At 38.5% G+C, this 24,092-nt stretch overlaps 1 long non-coding RNA gene across 2 annotated transcripts in view; it reads left to right on the forward strand.

Annotated features, from left to right (window-relative positions):
* The first annotated feature begins 252 nt into the window (after positions 1-252).
* The window catches only part of LOC308065813, a 30,770-nt gene continuing 6,930 nt past the window's right edge, over positions 253-24,092 (forward strand). Inside the window, exon 1 of one of the 2 annotated variants that reach the window (XR_013928932.1) lies at positions 253-23,552. This is a non-coding gene — a long non-coding RNA (uncharacterized lncRNA). The remainder of the gene's footprint in view (positions 23,553-24,092) is intronic. The other variant, XR_013928933.1, reaches the window with a different exon arrangement.

A 24,092-nucleotide genomic window follows, 5' to 3' on the forward strand; every position in this document is an offset into this window, starting at 1 on the left:
TTGTAGGATAACTTAAAATAAAGACTTTTTTAGACACCCCTAGGGGAAAAGACCTACTTTTGCATTGGTAAAATGAGTGTGGTAGCAGTTCTCAGCCTGATGGAGATGTAGCTATAGAAGCAGTAAGACCTGTGATTGGGACTCCCCACCTGAATTAAACAGGGTTCAAGGGAGTGGCAGATGGCTTGAGGAAAGAAAACACATACACACACACACACACACACACACACACACGCACACAAGATGACAATGATCCTCATTGGAACATTGCAAGCCTTTCTTCACTTTGATAAGGTGAGTGTGCAGCTGCTAGTTTGGAAAACCCAGGCCATAGCCTAGAGCTGACTAATGTCCTGACTTGAGAAATGTCATATCAAAACTATCATATGGCCATGAGCTTTGCTTTACATCTCAACACAGCCAAGGGCTGCAGGAGTTCAGGATGGTCCTGAAGCCACAGATAACAGTGGCTCCTCAGGCATACGGCTTTTTTGTTGTGTAGTAGGACAGGACTAAATTGCATCCTGACTTGGGTGATAAAAGCAATGTTTGTTTCATCAGTCTTGCCTCAATTTGTTTCTTCCTGTGGTTGGAGGTGTTATCTAACCTGCCTATATCAGGGTGGCAGCTGATGTTGGCAGATATTACAGCCCTTAGGTAAAGCCTCTGCTTGAGCCACTGACTGTTGAGCAGTTTTGCATACTGTCACAGTCATGCAGAGCTTGATCTGATGGGAATGGGTTGCTATTGCTAGAGGTACATCAGGATACATTCAACCAGGGGATATTTTTGGGTGCTATGCCCAGCACAAGTTATGGGGTTATATCATAGTCTGATACATGAAGTAGATAGAGCAGTCTCCAAGGGAAAGGGAGGGCGGTCTGTGTGGCTGCCCTCATGTACAATGTCATCTGTCCTTTGTGATGCTGTAAAAAGATTTTGATGCAGTGGATGAGACAGCAGGAACAGAGAGAACTGAGATAAGGTTTTTAACAACCCTGACTATGAATCACCTCTGTGGCAATTTCTCAACCGGGTCCAGGCCTGTTTTACTTGCTAGTGGGCTCCTCTTCACACTGTGGGCAGGGGAGAGCCTGGTTGCACAGCTTCATTGGGAAGGTATTTTTTTCAGTGAACAAAAGCAGAGGAGATGGGTTTAGTATAGATTTATTATCCATTGTGTTCGGCAGGAATAGCTGCGCACTGTGAACTGGAGGGGGAGGACAAGTTCCAGGGGAGGGTGGTAAAGCCCATTCTGTCCTAGCCAGTCAATATCTTGTGAATAACATTCCCCTGACTGCTCTGTTCTTACAGTTTATCACAGCTGGCTCAAGGCTTGCTAGCAACGTGGGCAAAACCAAGCAGCAGGGAATCATGGGCAAAGTTTGTAATGCTGCATTTAAGCGTTGATAAAGTGACAGCATGGCCTGCCCATGTATTGGGTTGTTTGCTGCCTGAGTACCTGCTGCCCTGGCCGATTGCCTGTGCCTAAGGCTTGCTGCCTTGTCCTCATTTCTTTTCTGTCCAGGTCCCTGTGCTCTGCTTTATCCTACCATTCCTAGTCTCTCCCTTTAGTAATCAAGTGTAATACTTTAAAAGTGTGATTTTTTTCCTTTCTTTCTTCTTTTTTTTTAGGCTCAGAGATGCATACAACCAGTTATTGGAGCAAAGTGTGCTTGGCATCTGTCAGTTTCTGAGTCATCTGGGCACTGGGGAGACAGCCAGGAAAGATCTAGGAAGACATATTCAAATAGTCTTATCAAACACTATGCTAAAAAGAGCAACAAGGTAATGTGACTTGTTTGCAAGGCTTGGAATGAAAGGAATGAAGCAGAGCTAATTTCAGTAATCTGCTGTCACTGCTTTGAGTAAAACATGCTTACTCAGTTGTCTCAGGCGTGGTTGTTTTACCATGCATTAGTGTTTTGGTCACTGTAGTAAAAGAACATGCTGTATATGTAGGTGGAGGTATAAATACTCTTAAACTGTTGACACAGGAGCACAACGCCAGTGTATATTGGAGTTGTTGCTGCATGCATTCATCTAGAGGTTCTGAATTTTATCAAGGCCCTCTTTTGTTAGGGGCTGCATGTGGGAGATTTTTGTCTTCACCTTAAGGTACAAGTAAGCAATACATCCAATAGACTGATGTCTCATCTTTATGTACAAGTCAAAGGCGGAGGAATTAAATGCTATTCCTGAAGAAATGTCGTAACCCAGAAACTGAAAATATTTTTTTTAATTTTTGGGTCCTGATTTTGATGTATGAGATGTGTTTATTGAGGACAATGGTAGAGCAACATTTTAAACCACTTTTTTTCTACTGTTAGTAGAACGGATTTTATTTGCCATATTTCCCCCATCAAAGCATCTTTTGAGATAAAACTAGTTTTTTTCTGGATTTTTTTTTTTTAATAAGAACTGTCAATACCCCTCCTCCAGGCAAAATTAAAATTATTGGTTTCATTACAACATTCTAATTTCTTTTCCTATTATAGTTAGTGAAGTTGATGAAAACAGGGCTAAAGGGACTCAAGAAGTCCTGCTCATTTCCTGCTGTAAAGTAGGATTAACTATATCAAAAATATCAAAGATATCTATCTAATCTGTTTTTGATATGTTGCTTAATGCATGGTGGGAGAATATTTCTGTATCATACTGTTTTTCTACAACCTGAGGATGCACACATGAAAGATCTGTAATAATAGACATCCACATAATGCCAGATTAATGCATCCAAACCAGTCATCATAAGAAAATGACAGAATGCACTAATGCATACAGGAGATTAAGTTGGAAGAAAACCAAAGTGTACATGCATATTCATTTTGGGTTAGATCCTTAACTTTTCTTTAGCAGCTTTGTGCACAAAGCAGTCGCAAAGCTGGCTGGCCTGTTTCCTTGGGAAAGGAAATTCTCAGATAGGCTCCAGTTGCCAGAATAGTTTATAAGCAATCTGTGTGTTAAACCAGCAGGTCCAGCTGGCCAGCAAGAACTGCTGTCGAGAGCTGCTCTATGAACACAATGATTTCCCAATGGGCTTTTCTTTTTTTTTCTTTCCTTCTTTTTTTTTTTCCCTTTCTTTTTTTTTGAGTAGGTTAGACTAACTTTTTATTGGAGCGTTTTTGATAGTAATTTGCTATGGGTAAGCCAGGTCAAGAAAAGTACAGTCCAACCTGATCGTGGCTCAAAATAAGTGCAACCATTTCTGCAGTATAGATAACTGCCTTGTTTCCTATACTTTTTGATTTTTATAATTCTTTCTCTTTTTTAGTTTTTTTTTTGTTATTGTGGTAGTAGTGATTATAATACAATGAAAAAGTTCATATTCTAGGCATTTCCAGCACAGTTTAGGGAGTGACATAAGAACAGAAAAATGCCTGTCCTGGATCAGACAAAAGATCTAGGTAGCCTAGCACACTGTCATGGTGTCCAACAGTGGATGCCTAGTATAAAACCAGCACAAAGGTGGAGTAATACTCTCTTAGTATACTTCTGCAGCTTACAGAAATGTGCAGCTCAGGGATTTCTTTAGTCAGAGGCAGTACCTTTGTGTATAATTGTCTGTAATGATTTTCCTCCATGAATTTGAATAATGGTTTTTTGCATCACTATTGCCCTTTTGTAATGGGTTATACAGCTTAATTGTAGGGTATGAGAAGATATAGTCCCTTTTTTGTTTTTTGAATATGCCAGTTGATAATTTCACTGGATGTCATCTACTTTTGGTAGATGAAAAAAAAAAAAAAAAAAGGAATACGTTTCTTATTCATCCTCTCTGTGCTACTGATTATATAGTTCACTATTATGTTCCTCTGCAATTAGTTTTCTAGGCTGAAAAGTCCTAACCTTTTAATCACTCTTTGCCTGCAAACTGTTTCAGACTGTAGATCATCTTTATCAGCCATCACTTTTTTAGCTTAGCTCTACCATTTTTAAGATGGGTTGCCAGAACTGCATGTAGTATTTAAGGAGCTGAGATGCCTTGGATTTATACGATGATGTATTAATTATTTCCTATTTTCTTCCCTATTCTATACCTAATAATTACTTTATGTTCAGTTAGCTTTTTTGACTGCTTCTAAGCTGACATTTTCAAGTCACACATTAGTGCAGAGGATTCTTTCCTTGGCCTTAATGCTGCCTGCAAGGATGTTGAACATAAACACATTTTATGTACTATTACAGAGTTAGTCCTTGATAGTATCGTTGTGGCACAAACCAAAAATACCACTGGGAAGAGAATCAAAACCAGATTCTCCCCTTTTAGCTGCCTGAGTAGCTTATCCTTGAAACATTCCTCTACAATGTCTAAAAATGCTCCAGTGTGACATTTAAATCAACATAAGAGTAATCAAATTTTCCTGTTATGGTATTTCCAGTCGTGGCAGACTCTCTGAATCTGATTTTCACCTAGCTTGTCACTATTGTTAGCTGTCCTTATCTTGACTTGGCTGGTGGTAATATATATACTTTGCCTTGAGAGTTGCTTTTAAATATCTTGCCTGACACTTCTGTATGAGATCTGAGGTTTGCAATTGGACATCTAACCGCTGCTCTAGTTTTGATGGTCTCACAAGGTGTCTATGGTGCTGTCGGATACACATCAGCTTTAGTGAGGAAAGTCAAGTGTTTAAGCACACACACACAAACAAATAGTTTTAATCTGTGGGAAAGAGCCATAGGTCAAAAGGAACTAAAACAAAATACTCAAAGAAACACAGTCCTTGTCTGTAGGCAGTAAGTGATGGAAGAAATCCAAGATGAATTGCTTGCTTTGTTCCAGAGTCTGCAAAATGTTTTACATGTATTCATGAACTGAACTTGACAACATCACCAAAACATAATATTTGGCAAATAGTTCCCTACTTACAGCCATCTGCAAAATGAAATGAAACTTCAGGGATTTTTCTACAAACATGCTCTAGCTATGGCTTGATCAATATACTTGAACACTTTTATGTCCTCCCTACCCTTTGCTCCTTTGTTGCATAATACATTCATGTATATTTATCAGTACCACAGCATCTGCCATCTGTTAATCCAGGTGCTAGATCTAAACAGTAGAAGTTCTCTGTGCCAGTGGACTGTCCCTTGCTGTGTGCTGTGTCTCTGAAGTTAAGTATCATTTTAATAATAACAGGAGATTCAGGAGATTTGGATGTTGTTTCTTCCTTTGCCAGTTTGTGGAATCTTTTATGTAGATCATAGGAAAGTATGTGGTCCCATTATGGCCTCTGTAGTATCCTGTTTCATTTTTAGCTTAATGAAATTGAAGCTATAGGAATCTGCTTCTCTTGTACACTTCAGATTACTCTGATATACTGTGCCAGCAGCCACTGGATTTCACCCCTCTGCGTCAACTCCAGACAATAACTCTGAATGGGATAATGGGATAAAGCACTTCCTGAAAATCGGAAGTAATCTGGCCAAATATCTCCCTGATGTGAAGCCACTGGCAGTAATGGAAATACAGCAGGAATGAATATTGGCTTGGTGTCCACTGAATCTGTTTCATTTGGTTTTGGCAATATGCTTATGGCGTTTTTTAAAATTAATCAGTCGGTCTCTCCATAATCTGAATCCGGGCTGGCTATTCTTATTCAAGTTGTACTTTTTCTGACACTGATGAAACTTAATTGATCCCTAGATGTGCTGTCGATGATAACTTATTTCCTGCTGCTGCAAAAAGCCCATATCTCAATGGGCAATTTAGGCAATAGGTAATTTAAACTGGAATATTCAGCTGAAGAGCAGTCTAGACAGACAAGGATATTTTTTTGGATAGATCATAGCTGGAAGAAGGGACTGCACAAAGTGCAGTGGCCACTAATTTAACTGGAAAGATCACTGTGGGCATCTTCTGTTACTGACAGGCCTCCTGTCAACCTCTCTAAGAGCCCTGCAGAAAGTTTGCCTTACCAGACTGGGAATCATGTGCAGCCAAAGATTGGAATTTCTTCCTTAAACTATTTATTAATATTAAAAGGACACCAAAAGCTTCCAGTTATTAAATCAATGTTTCATTTAAAATATAAAATAATAAATAAGGGCATGACAATTATTTAAGATATTTTTATAGTTAAAACATGCAATAAAGTAAACCTGCCTCCTGGCAACTCTGATCCTTGCAGGTCTGGTTGTTTACCCTTATTCATCAACTGTCATCAAACAAACCCATACAGCCTCTTCTGGGTTGCTAAGGAAGCATCTCTTTCAGGGTACTGTTTCATGTCACCTCTCACATAGGTTGCTGCTGAAATGGTAGTTCCCCCTTTTTCCCTCACACTTCCAATTAAATGCTTCTGCTTTTTCCTTTGTGTTGGGGTGTAGCAGTAGTCTGGCGACATGGTAAGAAGGCTTACCTTGCTGCTGCTGAAAAACTAACCATTTCTTTTTTGTTGGGTTAATTTTCTGTGAGATTGGCAGATGAAGGCACAGGGTCAAATCTGCTGGCAGTGAGTGGCAGGCATGCAACTTGAACTCCATGGCTATGGGTCTGCTCCCTCTTGCAGGCTGCCCATAGCTTCTCTTGGGAGTTTCTTAGTCCCTGTTGCTGCTTCATGCTCTTTTCTCCTTTCTCCCTCTCTCCAGAGAGTTCAGTATAACTCACAATAGAGCAGTACAGATGAGATGGACCTTGCTCTATTGCAAGACACCAAACATAAGAGAATGCAGTGTTGGAAGGAAATTAAGTAGTTTCATCAAAAATATATAGACATACATATATGTAAAATGCATACATGTAATGGTATGCATTTTAGATTAAAAATAACATGAAAATTTGTCTGTGTAGAAACTACAGACAGTTGGAAAGCATGCATGAGTTACTTTCCATTAGTTTTCCTCTCACTACTGGTATCCATCAGCAACAGCTTGTTTATTCCCTCCTGCACTGAGTAATTTAGCTCTTCTTTTCTCCATCATAGGGAGATGTTTGAAAAGATGTCTTCACAGGATATCTGCTATATTCCACAGCACTGAAACAACATCTTGGCAATATTTTAAATCAAAAAAGTTGAATACTGTTTATATAGAGCTCTGATGCTGTATCAGCTTTCTAGGATTTTTTCTTTGCTTCCCCTCCTACCTCATTGTGCAAGCTGCTCTGAACTTTTTGAACGCTTTCAGTGCTGGGCTGTGTTATGCTGTTAGGTATGGCAGCGGGTAATGTGATTTATACCTGTATAAGCACACACAGGTATGCAGAGACAAGCACAGAATAATGCTTTCATTCTTCCATCTAAGGAAGTTCATTGGAGAGGAAGAAATTTTGGATTTCTTGCCTACTTATACCTACGGAACAGGACTACAGTAGTTTTCCAGAGATGTTGAGCTTTTATCAGTTACAATTCCACATGGACAAAAGACCAAAGAACAAATAATTTATGGTGGAGAGCATAGATTTGTGCATTAATTGGTTGCATGTGAGTCCAAGGAATTAATTTTTTATCCAAACAAACATAGAAGTTTAACTCTTTTTTTATTAACAGATTCGCAAAACCATAGCAGTATAGAGCTCATTGTTGTATCTTCTCATGGATTGCTGTTTGCACTGAGGGTGGGGGACAAAAATGTCTTGGGTTGCATCCTGATGTCCTGGTCTTCTGATTGTTTGAGAGGGAATTTTACCACAGAAAAACATGGTTGCACAATGTGATGTTTAGTTTTGTGTGGCCACGCTTCCTGCCTCTGAAAGCCAAGGTGTGAGGAAGGAGGAGAGAAAAGGTGGGACCACTGTGTGTTGTACCCTTCTATGAACTGGGATTTAGCCAGGGCACAGGCTGTTTTCACCTCAGAAACAGCCTGGAGTCCATCAGTTCAGAAATAGCCACAATAAGTTAGTCCAGCAGCCAGGGTGGTGAAAAGCTGTATGACAAGTTTGAGCTTGCCAGTTAGAAAGTGGAGACAATAGAAAACTCTAGGAGATCGCCTACTTCACTTTGCCTAAAGTCATACAGATCTTGAATCCTGAGCTCCAGTCCAGGACTTTTACCCTTTTGCTGGCAATTCATTTGTTCCAATTATTAGATTATTTGAGCCATTTCCGTTGTATTTATCATCAAATAGCTCCTTATCTTTTAGCAATAATGCTATTCAGGTAGGTAAGAGAGTCTTCTATCCCTATTTTTGGCTTTTACAGAAGGAGAAGTACTTGAGAAGATAAATAGTGTCTTCTGTTTTATAAAGGATAACTGTATATATTATTACAGGCTTCAGTGTGAAACAAATGTGATTAACAAAAAGAAGGAATCTATGCATCAAACTGATTATTTTGCTTAAACACAACTAGTTGTCAAGCAAAAGGTCTTGTTTGTGTTCTTTTTTAAAAAAATGGTTTATAATTGCTGACATTATTTCTTGGTGATTACTGTACATGGAAGAAAAGTGTGACTGCACTTGTCAGCCACTTTTCCTACACAGTGATAATCCTTTTCAGAAATTATACAACCTTGTAGCCTACTGAGAAGTAAATTAAAAAGCACTGAGATTTATTCCCTCAATTGAATCTCCAATTAAAATTACAATTCCTCAAAGTATTGTTTATTTTCCTTGTACAAACTTAGAAAAAGGCAACTTAGAATATAGCTAATCACATTTCTAATGGAGTTATAAGAAAATGTGCCTATATAATACTTGACTTCAAAATCACATGGAAACACTGCAATTAATTTTTGTGAGACTCACTATACTCCTGAGTTCATTATGTTTCTTTATATGCAGATTAGAACTCTTATTCTCCTTTCCCACTTTATATAATTCCACTCAGGCATTTGGAGCTGCACTGCTATAATACTGTTGTCAGAAGAAATGGTAGCAAAGTGCAAGTGGAAACTGGATACCTGGTGAAATTTCTACTGACGACAAAGTAGAACTCTGCTCAAGGAACACCAGCAGAAGCAATCATCAGACATAGCAGAAAGAGAAGAATGGACTCATGGTCAGTACTGTCTGTTCTTTATATCAACAACAGCTGTCATGCTCTTGATGAGACAAAGAGGAGCAGATTGAGAAGAGCACAGCTGAAGGTTTAAGGTCATCACCAAATCAGCCAATAGGAACTTATTGCTTTTTTGTGAGAAGTAAGATTCAAGACATCTGAAGTACAGCTGAAGTAAATGCGGGAGGTGTTACAGGGCTACCAGAATAAAAGTAAAAGCCAAGGTAAGTGCAAGGGAGAGCTTTCAAATTCCTTGGTGGAATCCATGTGGAAATAGCTTATTGGAACAAAGAAAGGTTCTGTATATTTAGGGATATCTTAGGAGATGCCCACTGAGAACTAAAAACAAGCTATTGAGGTAGTCCTCAGAAGGCAAGAAAAAAGATTGTATCATTGGCACTATCAGTGATGGTCAGGGTTCGAGGGACTTTGCAGTTCCTTATGTTCTGGAAGGGGACAGTTTTACTTTTTACATGTCCTCTTTTTAGCTGAGAAGGATGTTATCTTATTGACCTCAGACAGGCAGTGTTTCCTAGGCAGGACCAAAGATCAGAAGGTAAGGAGAAGAGGAGCTATGACCTACCCTGAGCAAGATGGAACCTGCTTCCAGCAAACAGACAGGGAAAGAGTGACTTTTTACATTCTCAAGAGGACAGAAGCTAGGACAGGAAGAAGAAAAAATAATAAAAAGGGATGGGAAGAGGTGTTAGCTTTTATTCATGCTGAAAATAGAGCCTTCATTAATTGGAACTTGGGGTTGAGTTCATCTACTCCAAATTTTAATGAACTTTCAATTATGCCTCTGTATTGTTAGTGTCTCTTTAATGGAAAAAAATAAAAGATTGGAAATATAGGCAAGTTATATGTTACAACAAGCATAGTAATGAGACTATAAATATACTAAACTATTGTAATAAACATAAATCTGAAAATGTAAAATAAATTTCTGAAAGCAGAAATGTGTTAGGATATCATAAAATACCTCATTAAAAATTTGGATACTTTAATTTCAGATTTCTATTTCTATACTTTTTTAATGAGACAAATAATAAAGAAAAATGACAATTTCTGATTGTCCACACAGGCCAGTAAAAGTTTTAAGGAAGTTATTTTATGTATGAAACAATGAAGGGTGAGCTGAAGCTGCCACACTATAAACTGAATTGGAGATTCATAAAATACCAATGAATTTGCATATTTCATATCCACCATGTTATATTCTCCAAAAGCAGGAGGTTACGTTATCGTGTCTTCTCTCCTGCTGAGACCAAATTGATACAGATACAATTTCCATAAGGAATTGTAGGTTCACTTGTTGATACATGCTATGGGGTTGAGGCCTGAAGAACATATAGACTGTAGTATGCTTTCAATATGACATGGAAGTAAAAAAAGACAATTACACTCAGAGATATTATAAGCCATCCAGGAGCTTACAACTGTAGAAGCAATTTTTGCATAAGCACAACAGTTCAGGAGAAACAGGGATAAAATATGATGGCTATTAAGTAATGACTGGGTAGCGTGACCTGGAGGCCACTGAAGGTGGGAAGATTGCTGCATGATTTATTTTGAGCAGCAATGTAATCTTTTTTTTTTTTACATCAAAGTAGCAGTGATAAGTCGTGGCTGAAATGAAGACATTTCTTGCATGTCAAAGAAGATGATGGATTGAAAGATGTGAGCTTTAACTATGATGATCAGAAGAGCTTTTAGCTTTAAATTCAACCTCTATGAGATGCATCTCAGATGTGGTAATTATGAATGGTTTAAAAATCTCTCACAAAGGTAGATGGCTTCTACAGTGAAAAATTAAAGGGTCGCTTTGGTTATTCATCTGTCAGAGATGCTTCAGTTCACAGAAATAACCTGTACTGTGTCAGAGGCAAGCTAAGTTGAATTAAGTCAATGGTACCTTCAATCTTGAAAGGTACCACCTGGCTTGAAATATTGATGGGAAACTTAGAAACCCCCAATTCAAATAATTGAACAAATCCTTAAAAAAAATAATCCTCAAGTGGGCTTCTATTTGCTGCAAGCATTAGGCAGTAAAGAAGATATAGGAATATATAGAAATTAGCAACATTATAATTATCAAGTAACTGCTTGTCTTACAGTGCTGCAGGCAAGTTAACATGGTAGAGAGTGGGGGGTCAGCCTTCATTCTTCCTTTGAATCAGTTTAGGTTAGGAGTCACTGAAGTAAATGACTCTATAGTCCTTAAAACGAGAGGAGCTGCTGTGTTATTGTCAAGTACATTTAAGGAGAATCAGGCTAAGCCATCGCACAGAGATGTGCAAGTAGTGATATACACACAGTTCTTTCTCATGACTTTCTTGTCTACTGCTCTTTGTTCTTCCTGTGCTGCCACACAGTGCCTGTGTGGTTCCCCCCCTCTTTTGGGTCTTTATGAAACATGCTATTTCTTCCCTAGGAATTGTCGACTAGCTAGCTTTTATCAGATTTTACCCCTCTCCAGTCTGTACCAAGTCTGTAACAGGATACCATTGTGCTGAACTTCCCAGAAAGGCAGTGTAGGAGAGTAAGTTCTTGCAGGCTGTTGAGCATTTAATCTTCTGCTTTGTGTGTACAATGTGGGTCACAAGAATATCGCGTAGTCTGCATGTCACTATTTCTTCTCTGCAGGTCTCTGCACAAGGGTGGGGTGCAGTGATCATGGTGGTTTGGGTCTGTAAGAGGAAGACCAGCAGGGACAAGGAGCTCCAAAGGGAGCGACTGAGACTGTGAAGAATGGCTGGTTGGGCACATGTGTTAGTGTTTATTAGCTGTGCATATGCCAGCTGCTGAAGGAAAAGAAGCAACAGGGGACCAGTCATGTTGAGTGGAAAAGATGTAAAAGCCATGCTACGGCTGGCCTAGATGGCTCAGCTGAAAGGCAAAGAGGCAAGCCGGGTGGAAGTGCAAAGGCAGAGAAGGAGGTGATCCAGCTCTGTGAACACAAAAATACTTGTCAGCTTCTGGTGTCTGTTTTTTCTGACTTTATTACTGAGGACTAGTTGCTGAAATAAGGCAAGAGTGCACACAGTATTAGCACTGAAGGCAGTGCTTGCCAGATTTTGCCTCTCCCCTTTTTTGAGACTTTTCTGTGAAACTGTCAGAGGAAAGAGGACCTGAAATAACAGTTAACATCATTGAAAGGTCCTTCACCTTGGGAACTAGTACCTGGCATAAAAATTCTCAAATCATTGACAGACAATGTAAATTAGAGCTTGCAGGACTAAAGGAAAAGAACACCAAGGTTATAAATTCAAGGATTTTGAGTTAAGGAAATGTCAGAACTAAGACACACATAGAATATGCACAGTTCTAGCCTGACCAAAGCAAATCTGGTTATAAATAACTTAAAGGAGAATTTGCAATGGGAAGGGTCAGAATAAAGAATTAAGGGCAGAGGTACTTTGCAGCTGTAAGAGGCAAGAGAGCAAACAATGGAACAGCATAGGGCCATAGGGCAACAAATGGCTATTCCAAAATATTGCAAAATGACTCATGTGTTGTTTAAATGCCTGTTGATATGGTAAGAACTTTAGATTTTGATCAGTACATACAACTGAAAGAACTTTATATGAACCTGACTGCATTAAGCTGAATTTTAAAAATGATTCAAGTGAAGGATTGTCCAATCTCAGCAATAAACTCCAGCTTCTTTAGGAAGTAAGACTTTAATGCTGTGGCATTAATCTCACAAGTACATTTTTATTACCCAAATAAAAGTGGAGAGAGGAAAAAGAAACTACAACATGAAGGAACTGGAATTGAAGAATTAAAATGGCTTTGCCAAAAAATGTTGATTATGAACATTCTGTGTGTGTTTTCCATGTCACTTGAAGGTAACTGAATGCCCAAGGGGCTGTTCTCAATATCTGTCTTGGCCATCAACTAGAAAGTATAAATCACAAAACCGTTTTATTCCTATGGATAATAATTGACTTGTAGTATTTCTTTGTAATCTCATGACATTTTTGGGGAATGAAACATAAAATGGAGACACAATTCTGTATTCTTACATGTGTGAAAGCTCAAAGTAGCTATTTCAAACCAGCGTGCATAAAAATCATATTATTGTATGTAACATTTACCAGGACTAGTGTTAAAATGAGGTCATTTTATTACATTCTTTCTGTCTTAATGCATGCTAGCAGCATTCTTAAAACAACGCTTTCATTTGGCTGTTCTACATAGTTCTGCTTTGGCGGGGTAGTAATATTAGCTGAAATAATGCTTCTTATCTCCAGCCACTCTTCTGTTGTCAGCTATGCTTTCATGTTTTGATTAGTGCTTTAGACTGTCTTCTGCCTGATGCCTGCTTTAGCTGACTTTTCAGTAGCATAACCCTCAGTAACATCAGGAGTGTCTAAAGAAGTGTTAGTAATTTTTGCAAATAAAGAGGGAGGGCAGGGTACTTTAATTACTTGACAATAGAGAAGCCATCATTTCCAAAGATTCATAGGGCTTAAAATATTGATTACTTAGGTATTTTTTTTAGCTATAAAGCAATTGCTTGCTTGTTCTTCCAACAAGATCATTTTGAGTGATAGTTGAATCCTATAGGTTTTTTTAAGACGGCAAGAGAAATATGTTCTCTTTCCAATTTATTTTGCTGGCAAAGGATTAAAAAGTGTCTCTTTGTGGGGAATGAACCAAAAAAATTAAGGGACTGTTGGAGCCCCCCTTTTTATTTATTTTATTTATTTATTTATTTATTTTTAAAACAGCTGCTTTGAATGTGAACAGGGGTGCATATCCTGTCAAGGCTTTTATGCCAGTAAAATGTGTGGGGTTTTTTTTGTCCCAGTGTTGAGTCCCCTAAGTGATAATCATAAGGAAACTTGAGAAGGCAGGAAAACAGGTGTCTTATAAAGTCAGGCTCTTCCTACCATGTAATTTTTCTTGGTGGAATTAATTCTAAATCTCATTTCCTATGTTAAATTAGGTCTTTCTAGAGCCGTCTTCGTATTATTTTTTGTTTTAGTTTCTTTTTCTAGGTGTTTCAAATCTACACAGGAAAATTTCTGTTAAGAAAGCTAAATTGTGCTGTATTAAAAAACAAACCAAAGTGTAAGGCTGATTTAAACACCAGTTTAATCTCATGCTCAAAGTTTATTAAACTATCATCTGACAATCACAGATACGCTAACTGCCCTGCAGCTGACAAATAAAAAGGCATTTTACAAATATTATGTGGGATGTACAAGCTAATATCAATTCATGTATTGCCGAGTTATAATTTTTAATTGTGTTCAGAATCATTTAATTAACTTCTTAATTGTCAAGTAAAAAGAAGTGAAGCATACAATCCAAAATCATGCCAATCAAAAACCTCAATTAGCTGTAATAGACTTTGGCTCAAACGTGTACTGCTGTGGTTGTCAACAAAACTGTAGTGAAAAAAAAAAAAAAGGTTAAAATTAGAAGGCCCTCAAAGGAGGATCCTGGAGGAGCCTGTGGGGAGAGAGGGACGATGTTAAAATTGCCATGTCTGATGTCATTAAACTTGCAAATGCTTATGTCAAAAATACATTTCAATATGTGTCATATAGAAGAAAAACCAATGTACTCCTAAGCAAAGGAAACCAGCTTTTCAGGTGAATACTGGTCTGTATATTGAACATGGCACAAAAAGTGGTCTGGAAGAAGTGGTCTATGGTCATGGGTCATGATCCCTCTGTACAACCCTTTCAGCCTTCTCTTTTTCCATGAAAGGTTTGAGATTGGTTAAATATTGTCATGTGCTACCCAAGGGTATGGTGAAAAAACATAAAACACAGTTAGGAAAGGTGATATAGATATTGTTGAGGTTCAAAAGTCAGTCACAGCTCTTTTTACCATAGGCTTCCAGAAAAGGAGACTACAGAAGCTGCATCTTATATCTGAGGTAAAACAAGGAGATGGCCAAGGCTGAGGAAAGGCCTTTCGCTTTTGTTATAGATGCTGACCCAGGAGCTGGAGATCTGTTTATTCATGTGTCGTCCAAGCTGTGGTGACTTTTGTGAGGCAAGAGAAGGGGAAAATCAAAACTGCCTAGGGCTGACAATTTAAGGAATTTATAATACCAGTTCAAATCCGAGTGCTGGCCTCTCAGGGACTGGAATTTATTGCTCTGTTGCATTAGGCTGTTTGTGTGAGATAAGATGAGTCCGTGAGGCCAATTTTTAATTGACCAGGGTAATTTGCACAAATCATTGTAAGTCACCTTTATTCCCAGCCTCATTGGAGACCAGAAATGCAATGGACCATCACAGCTTTATTTACACTCTTTTCTTTGGAACCAAAATCCTCTAAACCTCGGTCAAGGCAAATGATAAAATTGTAATGTTGGACTATCGGTTCTGTCTGCCATATCATTTCTGCGATTAAACAGGCATCCTGATCTTAAAAGCCCCTAACTGTGTACTTTCATGAGTAATTAGAAAAATTCAAAATATAAATTTTCAATGATAAAATAAATCCAGCTTCATGTTGCCTCAAAGTATTAGCGAACACCAGGAGTGATACATTTTCTCAAATGCACTTATCCTCACCTGAATAAGAAAAACAGAGCTGAACTAATCTCCCTGGAGTTCAAAAGTACAACTTGCAAACTGGCCTAGCGCTCATTTGTAAGCAAATGAAGTACAGTACAGACAGATGTTTTCCCTTTCATTTTATCAAGCCTTCCTTAGTTTGTGCCAAGTCAGTATGACTCTGGTCTTTTGGCTTATTTCTGAACTATTCTTCATTTCACTATGCATTTTATTTTCCAAGAGTGACCTACTGTTAGAGCACAAGTAACCGTCTGCTCCATCAGCAGTATGCAGACTAATACAGAGCAAGGGAAAAAGGATCACTGGACTGGTCACCCCCTCACCACTCTCCTCCAGCTGGGACTGTTGAGGTGGGGCATCCTCATCCTGCACACTTGGAAGTGCTGGTTTGAGTCCTCAACAGAAGGCAGATCCCCCAGCTGAGTGCCTTACAATACTGGAAGGTGCTCAGAGGAATATGGCTTGCATGAGTGTGTTCCTGTGCAGGTGATGCTTCCACATATGGCCAAAGCTGAGGAGACTTTACAGTGATGCCAGACCTCACGTGAGACAGCAGCATGGTGAAGGCCACACCACCAACAAAGGTGTTGCATACTTTGCCAAAACATCCTTGATACTGAAGTAACAGGCTGAGACTGCCCCCAAGTCATAACCTTTGGCACCAGGAAAGGGGCATGGGGCCAGAATAGCTTTGCACAATGGAAGTTGCCATATACAGCTGGGAGGGATGCCACTTTGCTGTCCTTTCTCAACTGGGCAGCAAGGAGTTGAAAAAGTCTATGTGGCACTCACACTGCCTTAGGCACAGCTGAGGATCTGGAGGACAAAGAGCAACCCCCCTGCTGCAGCCGCAGATGCAGTGAAATCCTCCCCACCCACTCTGGAAAAAATTCCAAAAATTTTTTCCCACTGGGGAAAAAGTGGCACGACAGATCCTGTTGGTTTTCACCAAGCCTATGCCAAGAGTCTCTGATACAGATCCTGATGCTGCCACTTTTGTCACTCAGTGGTATCTCATTGGTATCCAGTGAGAGAATACTGTGAGGGTGATCATCCGCTGGAAGAGGCTGCCCAGAGGTGTGGAGGGGCTCGCATCCTTGGAGATATGCAAACCCTGGCTCGACACAGCCCGGAGCAGCCTGCTCTAGCTGACCTTGCTCGGAGCAGGGGGCTGCCGGGCTAGAGGATCTCCCAAGGTCCCTTCCAACCTCAACTATTCTGTGTGTCTCTGATTCTGACAGTCCAGGTATCTGCATGCCCAAATCAAATTCCAAAATGTAACTGAAATAATACTGTCTAATCTCAGGATATAATATGCCTACAATTTAATTTCTGACCCACCTGTTCAAGGCATAGGCAAATGCATGCAATGGAAAACAGTTATGTCTGTAACATAAATCATATATCACAAACATTCTTATTCTTGCAGAAGCTCAAATATACATATTTAAAGAGAAAACAGATGAATGTAAGTACCTAATAGCAGAAAAGAAAGTTTTATCAGGTGATTTTGATGTAATACCATTCTTGATTGTGTTTATTAAGATTTGTTTACTAAAGCCATCTACCTATCTTCTTCTCACCTAATTAAAATTAATTACAAAAGGAGTAATTATGCTTGCAGTCAGACCTGCTACACTGAGCAGATTATTTACTTGAGCTTTAATTTTACAGCTGCATCTGATTTTGCCATATTGAATTTTAATATGTGGATGCTCATCTTCCTTCTTGTATAGTTTCTAAAATGAAATTACTTATGTTGTGTGCAATTACTGAGACTTTCAAGAGCCATTTTGATCAAGAGATAATTTGCCACTTTACCAAGGCAAGATGGAATTTAAGCTGAGGAGCTAGCTGTGTTGTAAATATACACTTAGCTTATGTTACTGTCCTTTCTCTGAATAGTATTAGAACAATTATTTTATAAACGTGCATATGTACCAATGGCTTATGCCGGGCACATACAGAAACATCTGTTCAGTTGAGAAATAGGATGCTGGTAACTTGAAGAGCATACAAGCATATCGAAATCAGTGGGCATGGGTGCAATATCTTTCACGTGAGGAAATTGTTCTCACATACTAATACAAATGTTTGTTCATGTCTATTTATAAATGCGTATTATATATTCTATTAAAAACATTAGGTGTTTAAAAATATGGTTTGGTTTGCTTAAATGAAACAGGTTCAGCACTTTATCTGGAAAATAAAAATAGGCATTTCTATCTCAGTAAACTATAAATTTTCTTACAAGCAGAGGTGATGTATAGAAATCAAAACGTCTAAAGAATTGTAAAAAAATCTGCTAACATACACATCAACCTCAATCTGCAATATGAGACTGACATCAAAGTTGACGTCTAATTGGATAAAGTTGTGTTTTCAAATGTTGTTCTGGTGAAAAGGAAAAGGGCAATGTAAGCTCGTGATCAATGTTGGATCAGCTGATCAGAGGCTAGCACAGCCATGCTCAGGGGAAGAACAGAGCTGAGGCTACTGTTCTCTCCCCATACATTTCTCATTCATTCTATGTGAGAGACAAAATGTACATTATGATTTCTTTATTAAGAAGTGATACAATAATCTAAAAAACAAATTGGCTGGTGTCTATTGTGCACCAGTGGTGAAATTAATGGAACATAGCCGCTGAGGAGAGAAACTGAACTTTATCTTTACTATCCCTGGGGGTATTGGCTCTATAAACCAACAACATCTGGATAGGACTAACCTATTCAGAAACAGCAATTGGCCTAATAATCAACTTTCAAAATGGAGATCCAGTGTAGTACATTTATTTCAAATTGCTAAACTAATTATTGATGAGAGTTTTGAAATACTTATTGTCTATAATTATATATAAATTATATTCCTGCAGGCCTAATAGATATGCATGCTAAAATTAAAGGAGTGTTTTGCTTAATCTCATTGTGGTAGCTCCTATATATCTAGGATAACATGTACAGCAATTTGCTCATGTAAGCTGAAATAAGTTGTTAAAAATTGAAACAATGTAATGGATGTACTATATTGTTTATTTGGAGGTTTTTTCTATATTTTAATATCTAGGTAATGTTGCAATGTAACATAAAAAAATCTAATGAGACTAATCAAAAGCTCAGACAAATATTTCTCCTTGATTGAATTTTCTGATTATCTTACACAACCAGAACACACTAGGCTCTTTAAAAGATGCACAACAAGAAATGGAGCATTGGAAATGTAGCAATGATATTGCATATATACCATTCATTAAAAAGGATCCAAAAGCCAAATGCAGTTAAAAATGCAGAATTGTTTCAGAATGTCTTTAATGGAATTAAATCCACAGCATTTTCTTTTTTTCAGCGAATGTCCTGGTGCCCTAAGAATGCTCCAAACATTTTTAAAGCATGTGAGGGTAAAAAGAGAAAATTAAGAGAGTTTATGTTGAATAAGCATTTTAATCTATAGAATTTTGATAATAAGGTTGACAATGCTATAGATATATACCTAAGAACTACTACTTTTCTGGTATTTAAGTAAGAGGCTTGTGTTTCTTTCCCTGAGAAAAAATGGAAAAATATTAACTGCAGTCAGCATCATCCATTTGCAAATCTTTTTTCCAGATCTTCTATTTGTTTGGGTTTTTTTTTTAAACAGGAAAGAAGAGCTAAGAGAGGATGCCATCAGGGGAGCTTGCTTTCTTATTCTTGAGCTATTTGGCTTCATAGCTATTGAATGGTGCCCTCCATAATGGGAAATATTCTGAACTGGAAATTCCTACTTTACTCTGGGTTTTTTCATTATTTTCTTCAAATCTGCTTGGCCTTCTCTTAGAAGATTTGAAAACAGCATCCTTTAGTAAGGTTTCTAGACCAATCTTTTCAAATAAAGGGAGAAATTTCAGCTCCGTGGAAGTAAATTCAGCAAGGGATTCTGCTGAGATTTCACTGAGAATTTAATGCCCAGAGTTTTTAATCTCAAAGATTTTGATAATAGAATTATATCTAACTATCCTATTTTCTTGATCACCTCAAAAATGTAACTAATTTATAACTAAATAAAGCATGGTTTACTTCCACAGGGGATTTTTAATGTGTGAGAAGTTACAGAGACCTCACATTCCACAGGAGGGAGCCTCTCTCCCGCTGAGCTTGGAGCAGGACTTTAGTATAGGAACTGTTCCTCTTTTGAATTCTGTATAAAAAACCAGTGCCTTGTACAGAAAGTTAGAGAATTTTGGAATAACTCCTACAAAAAGAAGGGTTAGCCCCAACTTTTTAGTTACAAACGAAACTAGGATAAAAAAAATCAAACATGCCACTGAAATATTTGAGATATTTATTGCAAAAAATCGATGTCATTTCCGAATATACTATCCAAACTTTAATCTTCCTGTCAATTTTGCACAGAAAATTAGTGGTGAAATTGTTAAGAAGTTGAAATAGGTTTAAAATATACATTTTCAGAAACAAGAAGCTGCTTTGGAACCTTGCAAAATAGAAAGGTCTTTGAAATTCTCCATGTGTGGCTTTTCTAGAATAATTTTTACATTCATTAACCAGCCTTGCTAAAAGTAGTGGTTGTACACGCAGAAGTAGTGCTGTCTGAGCTAAGCATTATACACAGGATGTGTTTATTATACTGGAGGAGATTGTGGCAGCCCTGGAAAGCTCATGTGCATTTGTAAGGATGAACCTAAGCGGACTTCTTGTCCTGCAGGCTGAAGCAGGAAATTAAACTTACAAAGGAGGGAGCTTAACTAGTTAGGGCACTCAGGAAACAGGGAGAGGATTAAATTAAATCTTAATAAAGACAGGTGGCAGCAGCCTCCCCACCAAACCACAAGCTGTGCTCAGTTCTTCCCACAGGACAAGACACTAGACTCTGAATGGCTCGTTCTGGCAACCCTGACTTAGACACTTCATTTCCAGTGCAGGGATGTTTATTTGAATGTTCTCTGATGCTTTGCATTTCTTTCACCAACAAACCTTTAGAGAGGTTTGAATGCAGCAAACACATTTTGGATTACCCCTTGACAGTGCTTCAGGTCTCTGACAGACTTGTGGGTTTTTAAGAGTAGATTGGACTGTTGTCTCCAGCCATTTCCCCGTTTCTTTTTCATATATTACAGCTCCTGGGACCTGCTATCAGCCTGCAGTTGATCTCAGCAGAGCCACCCATGCAGCATGGCAAAAAGGATTCATATCCCCACCCGGTACCCACCTGAAGAAGTCCTTGGCTGTGTAAGAGGGCATTTGTGAAAGAAATAGGAATCTCTGATTGTGCAAGTTTTTGCTGATCACAAATGCGAGTTCATGATGCAAGTTCACAGTGGCCAAGTGTGTGATGGCCACATCTTCTGCAATACTAGGCAGTTTAAGCACAGCCAACAAACATCTTTCCTCCAGCTGACAGGAGCATCAGCGTCATCAAGCTAATCCACACTGTGAGGTATGATACATATTCCCTGCTGTCCCAAGTCACATATTTTACCAGAATGATTATGGATTACTGCATGACCTAGCCATATACCGTGTTTCTGGCAGGTAGCAGTGGCATTCTGTCATGCTGAGTTAACTGCAAAATATCCTCCCTTAACAGATTAACTTGGTATCGGTATTTCAAATGAAGTCTGGATAATCACAGCTCGCTGAGTCTTCCTGAAACTCTGAGGAGCCATCAGGGAGCTGATCCACCTAGCCCAGGTGTCACAGTATGGAGATCAGTCAGGCCATGCTTTTGTACCTGAGACAGACACAGACCATGGCCTCGGCTCAAGGGAAGGAAGAGTGGTCTGGAAGCCATCTGTTCCTGTAAAACATGTGTCTGTCTTATCAAATATGCTCGAATACTTGTGCCAGAATGGTCACAAACATCTTCCTTAGCTGCAAAAAGTACTACCTTGCCTGCCCCATTTCTTAGTAATCTGGTCTGTCCTTCTGTCTGCTGGGACTTTAACTGATAGCACCACCAAAACAGACTGAGACAAATGCCAAAGCCATTCCCAAAGGAATCTTTTTCTAGCTGCTTTTCACACAGTTATGATCAGTGTCTCTGTGGTGTGGCCTGTCTTAACCTGAGATCCTGTTCTTGCCAGAACTGTGTTCCTCAAGAAATGCTTCCCATTCCCTGGTGCAATGCTGTGCAACTCTTTTGCTGCCAGGAACACTGGAGGACTCTGTATCCTCAGGTGTTCCCACAGAAAGAGAAAGGCAACTTTCTGGGAGCTTCTGCACATGCAGACACTATGCAATGCAAAAGAAGTCTAGATGACTAAAGACATTTGCATCTCAAGGTCTTAAGCTGCTTTGATTTAAATGTCATCTAGTATCTTTATTCTATATGAAATCTTTCAGAGAGGTAATGAAATCTGCTCAGTTTTCACATAATCTGGGTATTCTCAGTGCTAAGTGAATCTTCACAGTAGCAGAAGTGTTGGCCAAAATGCAAAGGGTTGTTTTTTTCACATCATGGGGCAGCAAAAAACATCTGGGAGGGTAACTCATTATTGCTATTGTTACTGCTGCTACTACTACTACTATCAATATTAATAATATTATCATTACAGCAGCAATTATTATTGTAATAAAAACCATAACAAAAATGATAATAAGAGTTTGGAAAATATTTATTTCATGGTTTTTTTGAAAGGATATTTCCCAGGAAAAAATGAATCAAAAAAGAAACATCTCTCAATCTATGAACAGGTTGAAAAATGCTTTTTATGATGATAATCCCATCATAATTTTAACTCTTGCAGATTCAAAATTACTCTTTTATATTATGCACACAAATACCATGTATAGAAGTATGACACTTTGCAAACTACACGCTTTCAGGCATCTGTGGACTTCAATGGGATCACAGTTCCTTTCCTGTTGGAATGCACTAACACCAAGTAATCCTTAAATGGATAACTTAAAATGTCTTACTGGAACAGGAAACCCTAAGGGAGAAAATCCAATACCTGGTAAGTGATAAATGAAATATCATACTTTTTGTGGGCATTTTAAAACAATTTTTTAAAAAATCCAGTAAACTTTGGGATAGATAAACCATTTAACACAAACCAGTAAGCAAGCACGAGATCCAAAATAAACTAAATTGTTCCAAATGTTTTGGCTGGATGGTATGGTGGATTGCGGAGAGCCTGTTCTGTGTGGCAATACACAGCACCTCAAAATGGAAGCTGTGGGAGAGAGACAAGGGTGGAGCCATCACAGGGCAAAAACTGGAGAATATGAAGATATGTATGAGTTATCTTTAGAAAGGTCCCAGTTAATACATAAGTACAGGCTGAAATCCATCACTGCACTAATGAAGGCAACACAATTGTTCCCAGAAATATCTTGGACATCTTCAACTCTGAGCATGATGAAAGGAGCACCACAACTTGCCTCTGTCTCACTCTGACATAGTTCGTTTTTATGGGAATCTGTACTGTGAGTTTGAGTTGAAATACTGTGTAAGAGCCTGTGAATTGCTGTGGAGCTCCGGGCTGCTTCCCTGTGTTCCCTGCAGAGTAAGGAGTGGATGGCTTTTGTCCCCAGAGGTCTCAGTTTTCCTCAGATCTCCATCTTACTGAGGGACAATCTGGTAAAACCTCTGTCTGAAAACCTTTCTCCTCTTGATTTTTAGCATATGTTATCTCTGCAGCAGGGATGGGGAGAAAGTCATTCAAAGAGGTTAAGTGCTCTGGCAGAAGCTGTCAGGCAGACCGGTGCTGGAATGTGGATGATCACGCACATTCCTGTAAGCTGTTACAGCCCAAGTTACTATCTCACAATTCTTTTAAAGATTTAATAAGGTCTTTCAAAAGCCATCTGAATAGCAAAAGTGAGAAAAAATGCTGCTGCATATTTTATGAGATATTTTTCAACTACAACGATAAAATTTTAAATGCTATTTCATCTCTCTTTTTTTTTTTTTTCCTGCGACCACTGACGCAATAATTGTTTTACAGCAGTCTTAGGCTCGGGATCCATTTAATGATGTGGGGAAGATAATATAACTGACACGGGAGGCAGCAGCCGAATACTGTTTGTTTCTCGTTGGAAATTTCCCAGGAGGACCATGTGTAGAAGGTTTTTAACCCTTTATATTTTTGCATGTTAACTCCAGTCATAAATTTAACAGGATATGCCTAAAACATATGCATTCAACAATAATATCCGAGCACATAAGACCTGTTATTTTACTGTTCCATTGTTTCCTTTTCATTCTTTAAAGATTTGATCAAACCGAAACATTTTAGCCAAGTGCTCCTACCTTCCTCAGTTGAAAATAATGGTGAGAGATACATCAAAATAGCAGGGGTTTTTTAGAGGAAAACCTAATGGACAGAGTTTTGCAGAATACAAAACCTCTGATGAAGTTACCTCTTTCCCTAACTCCGTTTAATGTCATCAACTATTTCTGTTCTGAAAAATAACCTCTCATAATTCCTTAATATTAGCAAAGACTGAGCAAACCTTTTCCATATCCTTCTGTTCTCACCTAAGCTCAATTTTTTTTATATTTATAGCAAACTAAGAGTTTGAATGAGACAGTTTGGTTTATAGTCTTACATTAACAGGCTTGTTAACAGGCTTGTGCTATATATTATCCCTTAATTTGTTTTCTAA

Source organism: Falco punctatus (genome assembly GCF_963210335.1).
Source record: "Falco punctatus genome assembly, chromosome: 6".
Lineage (NCBI taxonomy): Eukaryota > Metazoa > Chordata > Aves > Falconiformes > Falconidae > Falco > Falco punctatus.